The sequence below is a fragment of the Tachypleus tridentatus genome, chromosome 9 (assembly GCF_004210375.1).
Source record: "Tachypleus tridentatus isolate NWPU-2018 chromosome 9, ASM421037v1, whole genome shotgun sequence".
Classification (NCBI taxonomy): Eukaryota; Metazoa; Arthropoda; class Merostomata; order Xiphosura; family Limulidae; genus Tachypleus; species Tachypleus tridentatus.
This window is the reverse complement of record NC_134833.1, coordinates 60,046,012-60,056,369: the sequence shown is the minus strand read 5'-3', so window position 1 is coordinate 60,056,369 and position 10,358 is coordinate 60,046,012.

The window sequence follows — 10,358 nt, the reverse complement described above, 5'->3', positions numbered from 1 at the left end:
GCTGAATTTCGCAGCAACGCGGTACATCTTCAATTTTCGGTCAAAATCGTAACAAGATCCAACTGATATCCCACATTCTTCAGCAAGCTCCTTGACAGTCAGACGTCGATTTGCCGCATCAGGGTATTGATTTTGTCGACGTGTGGGTCGTCAATTGACGTGGAAGGACGTCCAGGACGCCCATCATCTTCAATGGACTGTCGACCATCCTTAAAACGTTCATGCCACTTGAAACATGCCGTACGCTTCATAGCAACATCACCGTAAGCCGTGTAAAGCATAGCAAAAGTTTCAGTTGCAGATTTTCCAAGTTTAACGCAAAATTTCACGGCAAGTCGTTGGTCCTTCAGGTCATTCATTCTGAAATCCGCCAAACGAAAAAATCGCACTTCTCTTAAAACCGCGTAGCTAATACACAAATAAAGATTTCTGCAATCGGGAAATGGCATCGTAATCAGCTGATCTTTGCAAACCTAGCGACACCAAGCGGAATCCTCTGGAACCAACTGGAGCCTCGAAATTCAAACAGTTAGCGTATTTTTTGAACAGACCTCGTATGTGTATTTTTCTTATAGGAATCGAACCCTTCATCTGAAAGTTGTAAATCTGAAGACTTACTGCTGTCCCAGTGAGAGACGGGAGGCGTCATAAAGGCGAATATGCATTTATACAGATAGAATAGTTCGATTTCTGTTTGTCAATTGCGATTTTGGTGAGGGGGTGCAAGTGCAATGATTACTGCTGAAATTAGACCAAAGTAATAACGTAGTATTGGATTACCTAGCTTAGAACGAAGTGCATAAAATTTATTTTTAAAGTAAAAATATCGATTAAATTTTAAACTTGAATCGTTTATGATATAACCAGTTTTCTGTTATTTCATGAAAGTTTTTATTATAAAAAGACATAAATAACAATTAATTATCACAAAGTAGTGATTAATATAACATATAACATTGTTTTCCTTCAGGAGATGCCCGGCATGACCAGATGGTTAAGGCAAACGACTCTTAATCTGAGGGTTGGAGGTTCGAATCCTCGTTACGCCAAACATGTTCGCCTTTTCGGCCGTGGGGGCGTTATAAATTGACGGTCAATCCCGCTATTCGTTGGTAAAAGAGTAGCTCAAGAGTTGAATAGCTGTCTTAGACTGCTAAATTATGGACGGCTAGTGCAGATCGCCTTCTTGTAGCTGTGCGCGAAATTCAAAACAAACCAAACTTTCATGAGGTTGTTGTTTTTTACGCTATTTGCACTCGCCCATCGCAGGGAAGAGGATCCACAATTATAGAATTTTAAGTCAATAGGCTTTACGCTAATGCACCTGGAAAGTGGTTTTACGAAACGGTGTTGTGACGTAGAAAATAATAAACTTCTAAAATTACAATTGTACTTGTACGTTATTCAGTTTAAACATACCTCAACGGAGTAAAATTATAACTTTATAAATTATTTTTAGATTTAAGTAGAGAAAAACTTAATAGTAATACAACATGCACATCTCAAACTCAAGATGTTTAAAAGTAAAATATAGAAACCTACTTTATTTTCAAAACTGTAACAAAGACCACAAAAGAAACACTGATAATGTCCGTTTAAACAGTGACATTGAATTCTACTTGAGACTAACTAAACTAACTTACTTCATACATGTTCCGTAACAAAAGTGTTTACATTGCAGAATATAGAACTCGAAACCTTTAAAGTTTCTCTTTTAGTAAATAATGTAGCATAATTATAAATTTGTATATATCTTAGGAATTATACGCTACATAAGTTAAACAAATATAAAACGTTTAAAATTCTTATATACAGTTTCCAAAATAGTAACAACAAAACACATAGAGAGAACACATTGAACACTAGATGGCGATATTTAGTGAAATCGTCAATTTGGTTATTTTACAGCAAAGCCACAATAAGCTATCTGTTGTGTCTACGTGGGGAATCAAACCTCAGATTTTAACCTTATAAATTCGTCAACTTACCATTGTCCCACAACGACAACGAAGTTAATACCCTCTTGTCTCTTCCTATAAACTAGTTATAATACTGTTTGCGAACTATTTAAATTACAAAACATGTTTATCCTTTTCCAAGCCCTTCACCTTTTAAAAGTAAAAAAAAAATAATCAACTGTTTTCTATTTTGTAAGTGTAATAAAAGTACACACACACATACGTATATATATATATAACAATTATAAATTGGAAAGAAGTCCCACACAAAGAAATTATGGATTCCTTACCTTTGACTAAGATTTGTTATCTAACAGCTGTTTACAAGGGCAATAATAATGAGTATCTTTTACCATTGTGTCATCATTACATTTATTGTTACCGTTTTTTAACTTCAATACACATACTGAAATCCAGTTTGTAACAAATGTTGTTCTACTGTATACAAATATACAACTCAGCTGTTAATCGCTCTATTACTTGATTTTAATGAATTAAATGTTTGCAAGATAAAGTGATTTTACCAAGAATTTGTAAGAAGTATTTATATTTGAGTATTTAACGAAACTTTTACCATTTATTTCCATTACAGTAAACATATCGTTTCATTTTTACTTTATATATAATATAACAGATCTTGAAACACTTCGATATAACTCTCACTGTCAGAACGTTTAACACTGAATATCTCTTTTTAACAGTTTGCCATTAATACTTCTATCAAACTACCATTCGTTGAATATACAAGACGATTCAGTTTGAGAGCTATTATTTATTTTATTTAGTGATTTAATAATGACAGTTATAACAAGTTTCGTTACGAAACTCTGTGTATGCAGTTTAATTGTTGTGCTAGAATTTTGTAACATTATTGACTTGAATCTTTCATATTTTCTCGTTATATTTAATATTGTTGTTAGCAGAGGGCTAGATATTTGTAAATTTTTCTGTCACATGTTATAAATATGTAAAGATACTGACTGCATTGTGATAACAGAGAAGAGAAGAAATAATTAATCTAATCAGTTGGGGTCTGAAGTAATTATACTAATTTACATTCGTTAGTAATTCTATCAAAACTCTTAAAACACCCACATATTATTGACTTTATGAGGTACAATGATCAACTAAGTCCTCATTATATCTTTAACTATTTATTTATCCATAATTTTTTACAACCCTCACATTCACCAAAAATACAACGAACTTTATATTTCTTGAAGTAACGAAATAACATAAATCTTTCTTTTTGTTTAAGATCACAAACTACATATGCTTCAAATCAGGTCCGGTATCGTTGAAGTATGATAAATTAATCCTCCTTTTTTCTTGTAAGGAGAAAGTTATTAAAATGAATATACTCATAAATACAATAAATAATTACTTTCCCAAACTAATAAAAAATCGCAAAATATCAAATTATGTCTTTAAAAAATGTTAATAATGAGATTGAAATTTGCAAATTCTTGTTTATTAATTTGATATAGGAAAAACAAAAATATATTTATTAATTTACGAATATTTTGAAACTTAGGTGGCAGCACATATTATTGTTTCAGGTAATTTGATGTATTCAAATTGAAAGACGTTTGGTGCACATAGGATAAACGACTACGTCAGAAACACTATTTCCAGACACAGTCATACCAAATTTAGAAATATCGAAGGAAGATAACTACTAAGCAACAGTCACTCTTTAATTAGATTGCGTGTCAACTGTCTCAGTATTCTTTGTTCATTTTTAAGTACAAAGCAACACAATAGGCTAGAAATAGCCAACCTAACAAATGAACAGAAAAAACAAAACAATCTACAGAACTAAAAATCAAGCAATACAAATTACATTTAGACTGTCACAATACACCTCCGTGGGATAGTTACAAAATGTCAGTAATATTCCTTGATTTATTTAAGAATGATTTCACTCAACAGATATTTAAAACAACAACAAAAGAGTTAATTAAACGGATATCAAGACATGATTTCAATCTATCACTGCTACTGAGAATCGTGGCAAACATACATTTAGACTCCTCTCTCTGAATAAGGGGCGTTCGTGTTAATAATTAGTAGTATGAAAATAACACGTTCTAAACCAATCATTATTTCGTTACAATAATCCGTATTTTTCGTACCGTATTTCCATGTTTCTTAATTACTGCCCATAAGTTTCTTCGACACGTTAATTGTAGCTCAAAAACTTACATTGTGTATATATGTTGGAACATGCGTGTGTAGTCCAGTTGGAAACCTGCGGCTTGAATTGTTTCCAAGTCAACGTCATCACACCAGCGAGTCGCCGCCACGTGACTATCATACCTCAACTTGCAACTCCAAAGCCACGTGTTTCTGTTCTCTCCTTTGCTCTTCCAGTCTTCCTATTAATAACGGTTTTCAGCCACGCTCTTCCGGCCTTTCTGATATGGCTTTTCTACTTCACCCTGGCTCAACACATTGTTTCCCCTAATTTGTTACCGTTAAATTCGAGGAAAGTTAAACCAGAATATCACCAAGAATATTGCGGTATAGGTTATTTGTGCTCTGTCTATCGAGGATATCTCGGTTTGATTTTTTAGTGTTATAAATCTTCACACTTACGGATTAGAGACACCACAGCGCGTTACAATTTACGGTGTTCAGAGCTACAGCTATGGAACATGTTCACCAACATATTAAAACTTAAACCTAGGATCTTCTGAGGAGTTAAACCTATCGATTCAGCCTTATCTACGTTATTTTAATGTACCATACACACACTCGAATAAGAATTAACTCCTCGAATTTCTGAATTACACAGATTAAGAGTTTCTGATAAAATCTAAACTATTTCTTTAATAGGATGAACTTGTTCAGGGTTAATTAAAGTTACGATTATTTACTTATATAACCCTTACTGTCTTAACATTTTCTAAAAAAAATACGACTATTAGAGATTTATCAGAGAAATTTCAATTGCCTAAACATATGTAACTTAAAAAAATATATATCATAACATTAATTCCTTTATGAAAATACTGATGGCCAAATGTCAAAGAGAGATTTTGAGTGGACCCAGCAACGTCGAGGTGGTTAAGGCATTCAACTTGTAATGTGAGGGTCGCAGGTTCGAATGTCGAGCCACCAAACATGTTTCCTCTTGCAGCCGTGGGAGCGATATAAAGTTTCGGTCAATCCCACTGTTTGTTAGTAAAGAGTAGCTCAAGAGGTGGCGGTGGGTGGTGATGACTAGCTGCCTTTCCTCTAGTTTTACATTGCTAAATTAGGGACGGCTAGCGCAGACAGCCCTCGTGTAGTTTTGCGCGAAATTAAGAAAAAATAGATTTTCAATGTTAAATATTCTGAAAATGTTATTTATTTTGAAGGTAATGTATTTATTAAGTCCTTTGAATATTATATTTTAAAAAGTCAATAAAAGGTAGTTTCTATCTAACTTACTGTATTGATTGAGAACTTGTTTTACCCAAGAAAAGGAATAATTGAGCTGCACAAACACAACTGTGTCGTGTTTACTTCCTATACATTTAGAATTATATATATATAATTTGTAATTTTAACTTTAAAACAAATTAAACAAAAAATGTTGCATCAACTGAAAATACCCCAGAGTACATTGTAGCTCGTAGTTAAGGATCTTTTAAGTTGATGCAGCGTTTTTTGTTTAATTTGTTTTAGTCAGAGGTTTGGAGTAGCTATTTTTAATGCAGTCCTTCCTTATGATTTCTTATTCTTATTTAACTTCATTAAAATGAAATTATTTTCAGTAATACATACACACACACACACACACACACGCATATAAGGAATGAAATACGGTATTATTGAAGCACCATTAACAAAATCATATACAAAATCTTTACTCGGCTGAAAATAATAAAACAAAATTTGAATATACTGTATATAAATCTTTTTTATCCAGCAAGGAAATATAAACTTCGTGCAGGATATATGTTGTCAGTTTTCTTTTTCATGGCTATCATTGAAAGATATATCAGTTTATGTAATACCAAAAATACAATGTTTTGTCCATATTTTAAGACATTGGGTACCTTTTTGTTATCACATAGTTTGACTGCAATACATAATGAAATATTACTAGTTCTGTTTGAAGTGGATTGATATTAATAATCAATTATTACAATATAATTGATACTTATAACCTCAACGGATTACTGAACAGCTGATGAGGACCAGCATCTATACATTACCTATAATATAATCTGAATCTGTCCAGGCTTCCTTCTTCTTTGTATTTGTTTAACTTTCTCATACCTTTAACTAGATAGTCAAACTTTCATTAAATAAAAAGAAAATTATTGAACGTGTAGTGATTTATTGAATATGGTTTTTAAGTTGTGATGGATTAAAGAGATTCTTTATTTAAGTGTATGTTCTGGTTTTCATCAGTACCTTATTTAAAGAAAGAAATCCCAGTTTTTCTTTTGTATGATTTGATAAAAAAATCCGACTTATTCCGATACAGAACATTTCAATGAATGTAACACTCGCTTTCAAATGAAAAGCGAAAACAAAAATACTTGACAATTACAGAAATATATATACGTAAATGAGTTTGTAATTTGCACTTGCAACTTTTTTATTATTTTAAAAACTTTCTTCATACATAAACGAATCATGATTACAATGGTTACCTGTTATAAAAGAGTGTTTGGTTTTTGTTAATTACAAAGCTATACATTAAACTAAGATACAAAACTACGAGATGATGAGATGATAAATAATGAACATAAAAGCGTGTTATGCTGAATATTTATTATTAGTCGAAAATTGTTGCATGAAACGTTAAAAAGTGAACTCACTTTTATTGATGAAAGTGAATCAAAAAACAAGAGACAATCAGAAATTGAATGAAGACAGAAAAGAAAGAATCTTAATTCGAAATACTGACATGTTAGAGAAAGTAGTTAAAGGTCAAACTTTAATGCGCAGAAGCTTTTGAAATACAAACAAAAAGAAATAAAACAACTAAACTATTTGCAATTACGTAATTTATTCAGAATTATAATCATGATCTATCTGTATTTGAAAAAGGTTCGTTTTACCCCGATTTATATAATGTTACTAATACACCTGTGAGAATTTTTAACATAGTATTAGTACAATACTTAATAAACATAAATAAATGTTTTATCTTCATAATGTTATTGATTTTAAGAGAAAGCTACAAAATAGGCTACCTGCAAAGAATCGAATCCTGTATTTTAGCATTATAAATCTGTAAACTTATAACTGATTTGCCGGGATAAACAATTACAACTTACACGTTATTTACTTGTTAGAAAAATGCAAATACACTCATGTAACAACTGAAATAAAGATGAATTATAAAAACATAAACAATATGCGAAAATCAAACCCCAGATCATCAAAACTCAAATACAAAAATCTAATTTAATATACGCAAATTATGGCGGTATTGTAACATCAACAAAATGAACATCGTTAATATTGATTGAAGAAACATTAAAAATAAACTAAATTACGTCGGAATTTAATTACTTTTTCAATAGTTAGAAAAAAAAAAGCTTTTACTTAATCTTCTTAATATTAAAAATATAAATTGTGTGCTTGTTGGGCTTAGATTCCCCAAGATAAAGGGTCTGTAAATTGTGGATGATAAATTGAACGATAAATGAACAGCACATACTTCACTTGTGTTCACACTTAATATAAATCGGAACATATTAAACGCATCTAAAAGTAATTTTTCGCACTGTAGCGATTATAAGCATATCATAAATACTATACACGTACACTGCTCTTCCTCTTGTCAAATTCCACTTAGGCCTATTCAGTAACTTTATAATTTTAGTTGACAAACCTAACTATCTTCTCTATTACTATCGCCAAACTACCTAAATATATTTCACTTACTTTATGGTCGAGTTATTACGGTTGTGTGTTTTTTTTTTTAAACTCGTCTGCTCTATTTTGTTCTTCTGTACTTTTGAGAATCGTCTGCTGATTTGTCAATGTCCACTGAATGTAGTTCAGTTTCTGTGAAATTATTTCTCTTTGACAATACAAATTATCCTGCTTATATTTTTTTCTACCGGTGGTTTACCTCTAACATATTAATAACTAGACCTATATTAATCGTTAAGCCTGTCCTTGCTGTGACACTTAACTTTACTTTTGCGTCTATTCTTGTGTAGCAACTGTTTCCCGCTTATCTCTTACTATTTATATATTTATTACCAAATCGTCTGCTCATTATATTTTCGGTATCATTGGGTTAGAAACACAACTTCTAATACTCGTCTGCTTTAAACTCACTTAGAATAAAAAGAAAGCTAAACAATTGAGCAATCATAAAACAAACAAAAACAATAGTATCTAAACTAAAGCATGTTATATCATGACAAATTAATTCGCATCAGTTATATACTGTACATTTGAGGAAAATATTATGTATATATTAGTAAAAAGAAAGTTAAGTAAACAAAATCATAAGGAAGGACGGTAGTAAAAGAGCAAATCAAACTTCTGAATAATTATATAAATTTGTTATAATTTAAAATAATCCAAAACGAAAATAAATTAAACAAAAATAATGCACTAATTTAAAAGATCCTAAGGTACAAGCTATTATGCGGGATTATAAATTGTACCCTCCATTTTGGAGGTGACTGAAAAATTAGGGCCAACATTGCGGTGGGGATGCATCGTCTGTCAGTCTTAACCTCCATTCGCTAGTCTCGTATAACAAATAAAAGAGTAGCAACAAATATAGAAATTGAAATAAGGAGAGTGAGAAGTGGGTGCTGAAGCCCACAACATCCCACATCTATATCGCCCTTCACTGACCAATTGTGGGAAGGTGACCGCTCTCAAAGTGAAGAAGAAAAATAATTTAAACAAAATTAAGAAAACAGTAAATAAGGTACTACGATTTTGGTGTAAGTAAGTTAAAACTTACCTTTTGAATCTACCATTCCAGCTCTCAGTATGATACAAATGCACTAATTGATAGCACAGCAGACAAATTCTGCTAGTATCAAGCATCACATGTAGTTATCTAAATAAACTAGTATAGTTGGAAACTACCACCAGTATATTTATTCTATTGTAACTAACATAGAACACCGCACGAACTACTAGCTCGAGGTAGTTCACACGGTTAACATTAGATCGACTACACTCCTATCGATGACGTTCTCAAAAGATTGAGATATGATTTGTTTACTTGTGCTTTCGGCTAAGCCAGCAACATTTCGAACTTTATTCTTTCAAAGATTTTATATATAAATACCTGTTGACTCTTTGGGTCCGTCAGTAATTGAAATAACTAAAGGGTGTTGTGATCAAGTGTCTGCGAGGTCTAGCGAAGTTCAGTTAATCATTTTGTTGATTTTGTTCTTGTGCATAAAATGTATTTCTTTAAAACATTAATAAAAGAGAAGGAGTGAGAAAGGATGGCGAATTACAGACCAGTGGCAAAGTTGTGAAGAAACGAAATATTGGAAATATGACGATAGCTATCTGAATTTTGGTTTCACTTCCTTAGGTGTCAGTTATGAAGAGTATGCGCAGTGTGCATTATATCTGAAAGTTTATATCAGAGTGCATGCTTCCAAGTGAACTAAAAGGCCACTTATAGAACAATCATCTCAACATGGCTAATAAATCCCGTGATTATTTTACCAGAAAGTAAATGATTATTATGGTTGATGAATCTGCAGGAAGACTGCTTTCCAACGTTCCTTTGACCAAAATACTATCAGTCGTAGAATCCAACACATGGCCGAAAACATCTACGATCAGCTAATTAAAGTAAATAAAAGGAAAGCATTTGGGGTACAGCTAGATGAGGCAACGGATAGTAACAAGGATGCTTATCTGATTTGCTACACACGGTTTGTGGATGGTGACAAAGATGTGGAAGAGCTTGTTTTTTGTAAAAGTATCACTGAAGGTACAAAGGTTCAAGACTTGTTTGAGATCTGTGACACTTTTATGTTTGAAAACAACTTAGACTGGAGGTAGTGCGTTCGCATCTGTACCGATGGTTGTCGTTTTATATCCAGCTGTTATGGAGGATTGCAGGTACTCACACGAAGCAAAACGTTTGATGTACTGTTGGCCCACTGCATAATGCACAGGGAAGCCTTGCGTCAAAGCAACTTGGTCTTCCACTGCACCCAGTCCTGGAAAGTGTGTTGAAAGTGTGAACTTTATAAAAACGTGGTTACAGAAGCCGAGGTTTTTGAAAACTGTGTGAGGATACGGGATCTGAGTACACATCTTTGTTGCACTACTCTAGCTCGTGATGGCTCCTTTGTGGGAATACACTGTCCCGTGTGTTCGATTTACGACAGGAACTTTACTATTATCTCAAAGAAGAAGAACACAAATATGATAAATACTTTTGAATACTGATTT